Source organism: Mugil cephalus, chromosome 23 (genome assembly GCF_022458985.1).
Source record: "Mugil cephalus isolate CIBA_MC_2020 chromosome 23, CIBA_Mcephalus_1.1, whole genome shotgun sequence".
Classification (NCBI taxonomy): Eukaryota; Metazoa; Chordata; class Actinopteri; order Mugiliformes; family Mugilidae; genus Mugil; species Mugil cephalus.
In genome coordinates this window covers 10,762,780-10,776,149 of record NC_061792.1, presented here as the reverse complement: position 1 = coordinate 10,776,149, position 13,370 = coordinate 10,762,780, and the positions used below count along the sequence as shown (strand labels likewise).

The window sequence follows — 13,370 nt, the reverse complement described above, 5'->3', positions numbered from 1 at the left end:
TACAGTTTTTCAGAGGGCAGTTTTTTATTTTTAACCCGGTGCTGCCATTTCTGCTGCTTTTTATATGTATTTAACCCCCGTAGACACGTCAAAAACGGCCCCCATCTTGGGGGGGGTTTTCTATTTTGGGCAAGTCAGGCCGTTGTCATTGACTGACACTAAAATTTTCACTTTTGTGTTTTTTAGGATGTTCCCATGAAAGAAACAACAAAAAACCCAACAGCGGAGTACCCTTTGACAAGTGAAAGATTTTTATATGTTTAATTTCTGTTTCACATTTGAAATTTTAATTATTTTTAAAGCTAACATTAATTAAATGACATATCTGATTAAGTTACTAGCTTATGTAAAAACAAAAGATTTTTTTTATGAGAAAAACGCAGTAAGATGATAAAAATGATTTTAAATCATCCAAGTTTGTAATTGTCCCAATAAAGGGCCCTGTTATTTCCCCAATTATCAATTAAATCGTTTATATTTTAAAACTAAGTTAACTGCTAAAGAAAGGTTTTCTCGAGTGTAACTTTTAGCTAAGTGTTACTGAACTGGGGAAACCCCAGCGTTTTGTCCTTAAAAAAAAGTCTTGAAGATTTTTTTTTTAAAATTTTATAAAATTTTATTATTATTATTGACAATCTTTATTTACATGTTTTTTGAATGTAAACTTGTTTTTATTTTGATTTTTTACATAAATAAATAAAATTTATTATTAGTATTGGGAAATAAAGTAAAAAAAAATTTTTTTTTATTGATAAATAATTTTTAACAAAAATCCAAAGCTTTTCAATGGTGTTGATATTGTCGCTGTCTGACATTTTTGGGACACAGCATATTTCTGTTCCCCGATTTACAAAACCCTTAAAATCGCCTCACTCAGTGTCCCCGGGTTTTGGTTTTTCATTAAGCTGTGTTGCATTCCTTTTTCCGTGTGAACCCCATCTGAAGGTAATGTTTTGAAACAGTTTGTCGTTTTAGTCTTTTACAACAAATTTTTAGCAGCTACAGTAAAAATCTGTTTGAATTTCCGTAAAATTGGTGGACTGGCCCTAAATGAGGGTGAGAATTAACGACAGGAGAACAAATTTAAAATTTTTGGTCATTAATTCACACTGAAAGGCGAGGACAGAGGACTTTATTAAAATCATGTTATGAGGCAAGAACAATTTTTTAAATTTTTTAATTTTTTTAATAAAATTTAAAACGATTTGTTTTTTTCACTCTTTGGACGGTTTGAATGGTCTGTAAGTTTTTTTTTCGCTTTAATAACTTTAATGTCTTTTACTTATGTTTTTTTATATTATTCTATTGAAGATTCCCAAAATCCAAGATGAATTGCAGGTTGGGGCTTATGGACTGAATAGAAGAAATAAAAATAACAAGCCGGGGAACGTATATTTAAAAAGCAGGGTTTGGGGAGTTTTCGGTGAATACTTGTGTTTCCCTTTAGGTGAAGGAAAAGTGTGTGTGAGCTATGTGAATCCCGCAGCATGGGGTCAGTATGAGGACAAGAGGAGGGATCCCTCCCTCTAAAAACCCCTCGAGTGGGAAATGAGAACCAACCCGAGATAGAGGAGATGTAATCTATAACTGTTATGATCTTATGCAGAGCTAAAACCCAAATCATGGCTCCCCCCGGTGTTGTGTTGCAGAAAAAGAGCAACACAGACCAACCTGCTGGACCTGAACCTGGACCTGAATGGACCGAACCTGGGCTGAACCCCCCGTGTTCTCGAGGATGTTTAGTCAAAAGAAAATTCATATACTTTTAAAAGAGAAGGAAACCTCTCTGTGAAGAATAAGACATGATGAAAATAATATAAACTACATTTAACCCATAGTCAGGGATTTTTTTTCTTTAAAGTTGAATTCAGGGTTGACAATAATTTTTATATGTGATTATGTCCTTCAAGGTTTGCTGGTCTTTGATCATTTTATCCTTTTAAAAGTGAAAACAGTCAAAATTTTCCTGTCTACCAGGGCCCCCCAAAACCCCGCTCCCCCCTCAACCTCAGCCTGAACCCGCTGTGTGTCTATAGAGTGATCAGTCAAAGATGATTTTAATTGGGCTTTAAAGGGCAAATTTTCCCCCTGCTCTAAATAAGAAATATAAGTACAAAGTGTCTTGTCTGGCTTTAAAATACAAGGAACGTTCAGGCCCTTGATTTTATCCAGGGGGAAGTGATATGGTTTTTGGGGAACAATGGAAAACCATTGCGCTGAACGACGAAGAAATTGTTGTTAAAAAGACATTTTATAGAAAAGACTGAGAAGATCATTTTTCAGTGCAAATATACATAACTGAAATGTGACTTTTGTAATCCCGGGGCATCAGGGTTTTGAAATAATCACTTGTTTTTAGGTCTTTTTTTATTGCACAGGAGTTTGTTCACAGGAGATCAACACAGAACAATCTTTAACTCCTTTGTTTCTGTTTCTGTCCCGAGTGAAGCAGCAAAATTTAGTGTTTCAGTGATCAGTCTGTTTAGCATCAAACACACTGGACCCATATTTAAGGTCTGACATGGACAACAACACTTTCCATCATGTCCCTGCTGCTCTTTGTAGAAAAAATGGAGCAGTCTGCCAAAAAAGGGTCTGAGTTTGTCTTCATGATTTTTAGCTGGTTTCTTCAGATGTTTTTTTGTTCCCCTGCTGGGGGAGGACAAAATTGTTACTTTTGTGGAGAAGGGGCTGAAGAAGATTTAGAGGGATCTGATCCCGATTCCCAGAAAGCTTTTGAGATCGAGGGAGGATGAAGGTGTGGGGGTGAGGAAGAAAAGCAAGGAGGGCAGCAGAGAGGCATTTGGAAAAACACACTGAACTTCCCGAGAGAAGAAGCAAAAGGGCCGGCTTTTCGTTGCAAGAAGTAAGAGGATTTCTATAACATTGAACCTGATGAATGAATAAACATTTTCAAAGTCTCAAAATTAGAGCAAGATAGAGTTAAACACTCGTTCTTTTTAAGGAAAAAAAATGTTGTAAATTATCACGATCATATTTGTTGTTTGTTCCTTCAAACAAGCTGCACTTTGTCAAAGGAACTTAAATCTATTGAAGGAGAAATTCCAGTGTTGTTTGAGGGGGTTTTCTAAACAGGAAACTCAACCTTCTGAATGGTTACACAGAGCTCTACTCACAAGGGGAGACTGCGAGGTCAATGATGAAAATGAGGTCAGACAGATTGAAAAAAACATCCAGGAAACTAGACAGACCAGGAACAACCATCAGACCCGGGAAAATTTAAGCCCCAACCCGGAAGACAGAAACCAATCAGAAAAGGGGATGACAAAGGGGTGGTGGCATGGGAAAACAGTCTTAACACAGAAGTTCACTCTGGATGGGTGAAAAAAGCCAACCCGGGCATCCACTTCACTTTTTATTGACTTTCGAGGTGAATGTGTTGAAAGAGAGAAAGTTAGCTTTGGGGGAATTGTTCATCCTTCTTCACTGAAACCCAAAAAAGCAGAATCTCAACTTTGAAGGTTCCCGGGGTTTGTTCATCTTGACGGCTGGTGAGTGTCGACTTCCTTGGGCTTTCCCCAACTGAACCGACTGAGTTACAGGTCCACCTATGGAGTGCTGTGACAAAAATCATCAGGGGAAATGCTTCCCCTGCTCACCTCTGGTAAACAGACCTGCACAGCCCAACAATCCCTCCGAGGTGTTGACAGGTGAAGAGGTCAAGGGTTCAATGACCCCCAAAGGGGGAGATTCAGGAAAGGTTCAGAGATAGAGAGGGAGCACATATCTCCCCATCAAGACATCACGAAGCCTCCCCTCATGGTTTTTCATGCCAGTCTTCTGCTGGATCTCTGTACAGTTCTGGAGGATGTTTTGAAAAAAAGAGAGAGGAGAGCTGCCCCGAAACCCGACTGAGATGTAATCCACTTCCCGGTGGTTCAACCAAAGTGAAGAAGGGCAAGTTGAGGAAACTGAGACGATCCACATGGGGTCCAGAACCAGGAGATGATTTGAGTCCCCTTGGGGAAAAATGTCTTTTGATCAGTGCTGAAAGGATCTTCTTGAATCAACTACAGAGTTGGCATGAATCAGAGCAGCCCCCGGTACTCAGGGTGTTTTTACACAGATCTTTAAAGAGGAGAAGAAGTATCAGGACAAGGTTTTCTGCTTGTCCCTCGAGTTTCAGGGGTTTTTGGCTGCTCTACTGATCCACTGTTACCCAACAGGAAAAACAGAAGCTGGAGACTTTCCCGGGACAAAACTCAATGACCAACCTGGATGTCTTCCTAAAAGATCTGAAGAAATCCCCCCAGAGAAAAAAGGTCATGGCTATGGTCGTTTCCCCGGTGTCTGTTCATCCCCCAAAATGTTAAGAGGTTTTTCTGGTCAACAGGAAGTCCAAAATCATCCAAAAGCCTCAACAACCAAAAAAATGAAGATGTTAAATTTCCCTGACGAAAAAACAACATCTTCCCCAGTCATTGGGAGAAAACCTCTCTGGGGCCAAAAAGGGGCCAAAGTTCCTAAATCGAGAACAAACAAGAAAAACTCTCTGGGGTCCACTGCTCACCCTTTGGCCCCAATGCGCAGACAGGAGGGGGTTGGTGAGGGCCCAACAATTCAACACATCAAAGAAGGGACGTGGCATTAATTCCCGCTGGAGGAATGCAGAAAGGGTATGAGTCCAAGGTTTAAAATATAAATCATTTATTTGTTAAGTTCTTCAATTTTAAACGTAAAAAATTTCACCCCATGAAACAGTATTTTTTTGTTTTTCATTATTTTAAAAAAACAAATTATTTAAAAAATTTGTAATTAGACATTTAAATTTCAGATTAAAAAAAAATCAAAGTTTAAAAGTCTGAGGGTTTAAAAGAAACCCAGAAAATTATTTTTATGTCAGAAAGAAGCTGAAACAATGATGTAAAAACAAAATGTCAAACAGGAGGGTCCACTGTTTTTATCAAATGCAGAAGAAAAAATAAATTTTTCATTCATATTAAAAAATTTTTTATTTTTATTGTTGAAGATTTTCTTACTGTGAATTCAGAGAGTCCTGTGAAGTTGTGGCCCCAGCTTTGAAGCCAACCCCTCCCATCTGACAGAGTTGGACCTGAGTTAAAAAAAAAAACCGAAGGATTCAGGATGAAGCATCTGTGTGATGGAGAAGGTCCAAACTGTAAAAAGGAGACTCTGGGTCATTCACAAAAATTTTTTTCACATTAAAAAAATTTTTGCAGGTTGCAGAAAGAAAATTTGGGCCAGCAAAGTTGGTTTAAATGAAGGAGCATCATGTTGTTAATATCAGCAGGTGTTCCTCAGAAACGGTGGGCCTGATCTCAAAATCAGGACCGTCAAGTGTTCAAGTACATTTAAAGAGTTATTGGAGCAGGAATCATTCTTTTTGTTCATACTGTTGTGGGGAAATCACAACATTTCTTCCAGGAGTTGTGTTGGAAAGGGCCCTTCACAGTCAGTGTGGAATAGGGAAATTTAAGAAAAATCTGTAAATTTTATCTGACATGTGACTGTTGTTTGAAGACAGACTTGAAAATTGAACTTGTCCTTTAACATTTTAACGAACCAACCCACTGAATACCAAAAACAGGGAAAAAGAAGGTTAGGAACCAATAACTAATGAACAGTTTGTTTTTCAAATGTTATTTGATATTGATCCTGTAATAAGCTGTTGGGTCGCAGCAGTATTGTGTGTGTTGACATGAATAGTTTTTTGAATGTTGTGTTGTGTTTGGGTGATGTTGTAGAAGGTGACATGATGAAGACCCAAAACACAAGGACAAAGTCACTTACTCATTTTAGAGAACAGCTATTGATAAGACGTAGAATGTTGATCTGAAATTAAAACCTGAACACATCGACGATTATCAAGATTTTATTAAAATTTTTTTTTTTTTTTAGACGAATTCTGCCGTTTGTCAGAGTTTACTGTGATTCTCTTGTCTCAGCTCTGAAGGTCCCAACCCCCCCATCTAAACTCTGGACCGAGTAAATTACCGCTTGGGTTAGGAGTGAAAAAAACTTTGGTTTTTTAAAGAGTCCAACGTGATGGAGACTTGAGGTCGTTCACTGGTGTCTGTTACTATTGTGGATCTGATTTTTTTAATTACAAATTGAACTTAAATTTTTGTTCACAACAGTTTCTAAAACCTAAAGATGTAAATTTTCTCCTGTTCATATTTTCTCCTTTTTTTGTCCTAAATTTTTCTGTCATACAAAAAAATGAGTGTTAGTTCAATTGTAGAAGGCGTATAGAGATTCCCAATAACATAAGAAAAAGTTACTTATCATTTTAGAGAACAGCCCCTTTTATTAGACGTAAATTTTTGTTGATCTGAACTTAAAAACCTGAACACATCTGATTGATTTTCAATGATTTTATAACATATTTTTTTTCTTGTTTAGATTGAGTTACTGCGTTTGTCAAAGATCAGCTGTGATTCTCTGGTCTCAGCTCTAAGTCCAACCCCCCCCCATCTGACAGAGTTGGACCTGAGTAAAACAACCTTGAGGATTCAGGAGTGAAGCAGCTGTGTGTTGGACGGGAAAGTTCAAACGGAGACTGGAGACTTGGGTCAGTTACTGAATGTCTGTTACATTGTGGGGACTTAATTTTTTTATACAAATTTTCCCTCCATAAAATGCAAATTTCTCCATAAACCCCCTCTTTATTCTTTTATTTTTCCCAAATTTATTCTGTCATCTTTAAAAATGAGTGTTAGTTTTAAAAAATGTAAAGGGTGACAATGAGATCCACAATAAAAACAAGGACAAGTCATTCTAAATCATTTTAAGAACCTCATTGATAGGACGCAGTAATGTTGATCTGAACATAAAAAACCTGAACACATCCCCCCCCCGATTGATTATCAATGTTTTATTAAAATTTTTATTCTTTACGGTTGAGTACTGCAGGTTTTTCAAAGTCACTGTGATTCTTGGGGTTTAGTCTAAAAATCCAACCCCTCCCATCTGAAACATCGGACCTGAGTGACAACAACCTGCAGGATTCGATTGAAGAGCTTTTTCATCTTGTAAGAGTCCCGACTGTAGATGGAGACTCTGAGGGAGTGGAGGGGTTTGGGAAACAGTTCTCTTCTTTGTAGTTTTGTACTAGTCACAGAAAATAAAGTGTCTTGAAACCGGCTGTTTTTTTTCAGAGAGCTGTCAGAGGGAAAAAGAGACAGATGGACAGAAAGACAAGCAAAAAGTCAGCAATCAATCACCCCAAGTTGTTTTGTTGATGTTTTAGGAAATAAATGTGGATTCCCGGACAGCCTTATAGATAATAAGACGTGTCCCCCATTCATCAGACTGATTCAGATCTTTTTTTTCTCTACCCAAAACTAAACAACTGATCATTTATCTTTGTCACAGCTCTGAATCTCTGATAAAACCTGTAAATCACAGAACCACGTTACATTTAAACCATGGGGGTCTTTTTACAGGCAGAACCCCCTGCTGAGGTCCCGTCATCACATCTGTATCTCTGTCATTTTGTTTTATCAGATATCTTTAGTTTCTTTGTAGCTGATGCTTTTAGAAACACATGAATGTTCATCAACACACTCAGACTCTTTATTGAAATGGAACAGCTGGAAATCCCCACTAAAGTGTTTTGCAATAAAAAAGGTTGAGACTTCAGCATTTATTTTTCCCTGTGGACTGAGAGAAAGTGCAAAAAAAAAACAGCTTTAGCAAAAGTCTGTGCAGGGCTGTGACTTCCAGCTCCAACACTTCATGAAACGAAAGGAATGGCTGAGCCCACAGGCTTGAACAGGACTGAAGTCCCTGTGCTCTTTTTACTGGATGTGCTGCATCATGATGACAACCCCCATGAAAAATCTCTGGAAACACTAACTCTCCTCTCTTTTTTTTTTCTCTCTATAGGTGGAAGAAAAGTGAACGGACGGGGTGTGAGTGAGGAAGGGTGAGTGATCCCGATGATCCAGGGTTAATCCAGGCCCTTGTGTTAGAGAGACCTGACTGGACCAGTTTACTGGGGGGGTGGAGTCAAAGGAATTCATCCCGTGTCGTTACCATTGTTAGGAAATAACAGTTAAGTGTGTTGTTTTCATTTACTCTTTAGACTTCAGCCAAAAAAGATCTTCTACATTTTTTTTTCCCTTTCCCTCCAGTTGTTGGGAAAATGTTTATGCACACTGTGATTTTAATTTCAAATTAAAAACAATCACAAACGTAAAAGAATAACCCCGATATGAAAAATTTAAATTTGGAGGTTGGGTTTTATTTAAGTAAGTAAATTAGTAAAACATTGTACCCACTTGAATTGATGGATTATTTTGGGTGTATAAGAAAATAACTATTAAAAAGAGAATGGAGCCTCGCTTTTTGTGTGTTGTGCTTTGTGAATTTAATTTTTTTATGAAAAAAACAAAAAATACACATCAATCAATCAATAACTAACAGTCAAAAGTTGGACACGTCTTCGATTTGATTCAATGACGTGTTCAAACTTCTGACTGCAATTTTAAAAGAAAACCTACACGGGCGGTTTGTTGATTAGTTTTTTTTTTTATTTCACGTAAATATAAAAGGAGCCGGGGTACTATAAAAAATTGCAGCAGCTAGTTGGTTAAATAGTGTATTAGCAAAAAAGTTGTAGTACTTTAGTAAAAAGTAACTTATAAAAATATATGAATAAAACAGATTGACGCACGTAAGTGTTTATTTCATTTCAGTATTCAAACAGTTTTACAAAATCCTACATGAACTTAAATAATTTTTTCAAATGTAAAAAATGAAAACACTCACGTCCCCGTTTAAATCTACAGCCCGATTCAACCCCTTTGGGTACAGCAAAAAATCGCTCCCCTTTTCCCCTCTGTGTGTGCATCAATATACAAAATACACTTTTGGAAAAAAAAACAATAAATTATCCCTAACAAAGGGTTTTTTCACTCAGGGGGTATTGCACAAAAGTTTGGGTAAAGACATCTGGATAAGTGAGCAAGCCCGGGTTTGACTAAACCTCGTTTGGGGCTTTCTTGGGTTAATCGGTTGCAGCGGAAAGGAAAAAAGAACGGCTTAACAAGCCGGTGTGGATTGTTAGGAAAAGTGCGTGTTTTACATTATTCTTAAGAAGCCCCGAGTCGTCACGTCACCCACAGGGGAAAAATGGGAAACGAATGCGCCTCCTACTTCACTGTCGCTGAACAAGAGCTGCTTGTTGAACAATATGAAGAATTAAAGAACATTATAAGAAAAAATGGCAACACCAGAGCAATTAAAAAGGAGAAGAAAAAGCCTGGCAGACAATAGTGGACCAGTTTAATGTGTAAGTAGCCTGAACATGTACAACTGATAAACTGTTCTCCACTGAAAACTGAAAACAGTTAAAGGATGTGGAGATGATTAGTCCATTAATCAATAGTTGAGTTTTTGCTTTAATGTGGCACATAGAAGTACATGTTACTCATGTTATGTAGGGTATAATTAAGTTCAGAGAAATGATCTGCTCTTCTGTTAAATCTATTTTCCCATGTTCTGTTTCATCCGTCATCTTTCTGAAAGAACAAACTTAGGACTGGGCAGCAGATGAAAACCAAATACAAAAAGATTCTGCTGACAATATATTTCTGTATGATTTGAACGGTCAAGAAAAAAAGCACATAAAACTGACAGTGTGGATGGTCCATCCAGCCAGGAGCTGACCCCAGAAGAGGAGCTTAGCTTGACCTTTAAATGTCCGTACAAGTTCTGTTGTTAAACGTGTACATGTGTATGTTGTGGAGATCTCCTGCTTATTTAGTACAAAATAAATATGAAGTCAGTGATGTGGTGCTACTAAAAACATGTGTTACAGAACCCAGACACAGCCTCAAAAGCAGGTTGGTAACATAGATTTACTTCAGCATATACCCACATGTACTGCTGCTAATTGACATTTCGTCAAAAGAATTCGCAGACTATAAGAATTCTGTAGGGTATGAAGAACACCTGCAGTAACAAACAATTTACAAACAATAGACAGTGAATTTCAACCGAGAAGGGATTCGAACCATTCCCCCTATGTGAAGGGACGAAAAATCGACAATTATGGCAGTTTATAGGGCCTCGTTGGCGCAGTAGGCAGCGCGTCAGTCTCATAATCTGAAGGTCGTGAGTTCGAGCCTCACACGGGGCAGGAGTTTTGTTGTTGATGTGACTGATTCTGTGGTATAGGTTGCAATTTTCATCAATTAATCTGCTGTTGTGGCTATGCATACACACCAAGAATCACGATGGTAAGGTGTTTCTTCCATGCTAACAGTCTGGCTGCCATCCTAGGAAAACACAAATTACCAATGACAAAAGGGACTGGAACCCTCAATTAAACGGTACAGCCAACAAAATCGATCATACTTAGCAGGACGTAGCTCCTGTGACCAACTCATAATTATCTTCCATAGGTTTAAGGTGGTTTCTCCCATTCAGGGTAATGTGTGTTTGAAAAAGAGATCCTGTAGATGGCCAGTATGGGGCTTGAACCCATGACCTTGGTGTTATTAGCACCACGCTCTGACCATCTGAGCTAACCGGCCTTTACAAGCAGCTATGTTGTGTTTTTTCACCATTTACAAACAACAGAGAGTTCAGTCAACCGTGAAGGGATTCGAACCATTCCCCCTATGTGAAAGCACGAAAAATCGACGATTGTAACAGTTTTTTGGGCCTCGTTGGCGCAGTAGGCAGCGCGTCAGTCTCATAATCTGAAGGTCGTGAGTTCGATTCTCACACGGGGCAGATGTTTTGTTGTTGATGTGACTGATTCTGTGGCACAAGTTGCAATTTACATCAATTAATCTGCTGTTGTGGCTACGGACACACATCAAGAATCATGATGGTAAGGTGTTTCTTCTATGCTAACAGTCTGGCTGCCATCCTAGAAAAACGCAAATTACCAATGACAAAAGGGACTGGAACCTTCAGTTCTCTGATCTGATGTCAGACACATATCTATTGCATCCCTTGGTCACACAGAAGGGTCACTGTGAAGCAGAAAGTATCAATTAAGTGGTACAGCCAACAAAATCGATCACACTTACCAGGAAGTAGCTCCTGTGACCAACTCATGATTATCTTGCATAGGTTTAAGATGGTTTCGTTGAAAAAGAGATCCTGCAGATGGCCAACATGGGGCTTGAACCCATGACCTTGGCGTTATTAGCACCACGCTCTGACCATCTGAGCTAACCGGCCTTGACAAGCAGCTATGTTGTGTTTTTTCACCATTTACAAACAACAGAGAGTTCATTCAACCGTGAAGGGATTCGAACCATTCCCCCTATGTGAAAGCACGAAAAAATGACGATTTTGACAGTTTTTTGGGCCTCGTTGGCGCAGTAGGCAGCGCGTCAGTCTCATAATCTGAAGGTCGTGAGTTCGAGCCTCACACGGGGCAAGAGTTTTTGTTGTTATTGTGACTGATTCTGTGGCATACGTTGCACTGTCCATTCATTCATATGCAATAATGATGTGTGACTGCTATCCTTTGTAAGCATCAACTTTCAACCACAAACTGGACTGGAACCTAGACCTGATTCATGGTAAAACATGATTAATAATTAATTCCACATGCATATTAGGATGGAATGTGACTTCATCTGGTTACACTTGGTTCTTCCGAATTTCGTCTAACATCAACTGAACTCTAGTGACAAATGACTGGAGTGTTAGATTTAATTGTAGATACCTGGTCCTGATTAAATAACTTTATTTGTTCCTATACCCTCAGTGACATCATCCGGCGTCCTGAGGTCTGCTCTCCCACCTGAAGAATCGCACTTGATGATGTCCGTATATACAAATTAAGCTGCAGGTGATGATGATGATCAGAAAATAACGGGAAAAGTTTAATTTGTAAAAAAGACAGGACATCTGGTGGTACAATGACATAAGTGGTGATAAAATAAGAGACAGACGAAAATACAGTAATCTCTATATGCACTCACTCAGTTCTCGAGGGACACTATTGAAAACAAATGCTTTTAAATACACATGCCCTGAACTAAATCCCAGCTTTTCGGCAAGTTGAGGATTTTGTCAATTGTCTGATCAAAGAATTCTGTTATTAAGAATAATAAAGCTGAGATGTAATCTTTTAATAATTAGAATTTCTTTTCATTGGAGTCCCTAATGAAGTGGCCAGTGACTCTTGTCTTGCGTCCACATGGCGTGACGTCGTTTCCGCAAGAACAGGAAGAGAATTAATTCGCTAAAAAAATAAAATAAAAGCATAAATTCACCGTATTAATTCCAATGCGCATATGTAAGTTTCGTGTAAATTTAATATTAAAAAAAAAAAACAATCAAATGTTTATGTGAGATTTGACGAATGGTTTGTCACAAGTTCTCGCGATCTTTCTGGTAAAATTGTTGGTGGGGTTGCCAGAATTGATGCAAACATCCTCTTGTGAGAGCTTAGTCCACTTAATGGCAGACAGTATAGTCTTTATTAATGACTTTACAAATAAATTGATAAATAAATAAATACATAAAGCATTTACGCGTGCACATGCTGCTATAAAAACAGATTAAACGCCATCGCTGTGTAGCTTTGTGGCGTTTGACGATGAAAACATCATTTCGCGGCGCAGTTACGACTTTAAAACTCACACAGCAATTGAACAATGAATACAATTGATGTTAGCTGATGTTGGACACAGACGATACGTGCAGTGTGATTAAAAGCAGCTGAAACACAAACGCTCTCGTTTGATGCCGCATGATATTGCTCTGTGTTAGCGGACGTGGCAACCCCCCGTGTTTCCTGCCGCTGACGCCTCGTGTGATTCAGTCCAGGACGCAGGCGGCGTGGTGAGTTTATACCTGAGGACTCTCCACCGAGAGACCTCCAACAAGTGAATAAAAAAAAAAAAAAAAGGCAACAGAGGAGCCGCTAAAAATGCTCGTGTTATTTGAGACCGCTGCTGGATATGCAATATTCAAAGTAAGTATTCGCCTGCTTATTCGTGTCAATTCAAGAAAATGTGTGTTTGTAACGTGAGTTAGCCGAAGTTAGCTTCACGGCTAGTTGAGTTGCCGACACCATGCTATGTCAGTGCTAGTTAACGCTGCTGTTGGCGTGAAAATTGAAAATATGTGTTTAATTCACGCCTAGATGCGTGAATATGCACTTAATTCGCATTATATTTTTATCGCACCTAAGTTTATTAGCTTTTGCGCAGGCTAGCGGTAAGTTAAAACGCTAAAGGCCCTTAACCACGTGTGGACATGGAGGCTTGCTCCACGCTGCTTTTCACCAGTTTTCACAGATGATTTAGTAGATGAGCGTGCTGTTAAGATCTGTTCAAATATACATCATAACATTGTTGTGTTAGTAGAGACGCTTATGAAGCAGTTATTGCAAAATGTGCGGAAGGGTTTTG

At 38.6% G+C, this 13,370-nt stretch overlaps 5 non-coding genes across 5 annotated transcripts; 3 read left to right on the top strand and 2 right to left on the bottom strand.

The window, feature by feature from the left end:
* The first annotated feature begins 10,053 nt into the window (after positions 1–10,053).
* Positions 10,054–10,126, top strand: trnam-cau. The gene has a single exon. It is a non-coding gene; the product is annotated as a tRNA-Met (tRNA).
* A 323-nt stretch (positions 10,127–10,449) lies between these two features.
* trnai-aau lies at positions 10,450–10,523 on the bottom strand. The gene has a single exon. It is a non-coding gene; the product is annotated as a tRNA-Ile (tRNA).
* A 129-nt stretch (positions 10,524–10,652) lies between these two features.
* trnam-cau lies at positions 10,653–10,725 on the top strand. The gene has a single exon. It is a non-coding gene; the product is annotated as a tRNA-Met (tRNA).
* A 382-nt stretch (positions 10,726–11,107) lies between these two features.
* trnai-aau lies at positions 11,108–11,181 on the bottom strand. The gene has a single exon. It is a non-coding gene; the product is annotated as a tRNA-Ile (tRNA).
* A 129-nt stretch (positions 11,182–11,310) lies between these two features.
* Positions 11,311–11,383, top strand: trnam-cau. The gene has a single exon. It is a non-coding gene; the product is annotated as a tRNA-Met (tRNA).
* The last annotated feature ends 1,987 nt before the right edge of the window (positions 11,384–13,370 follow it).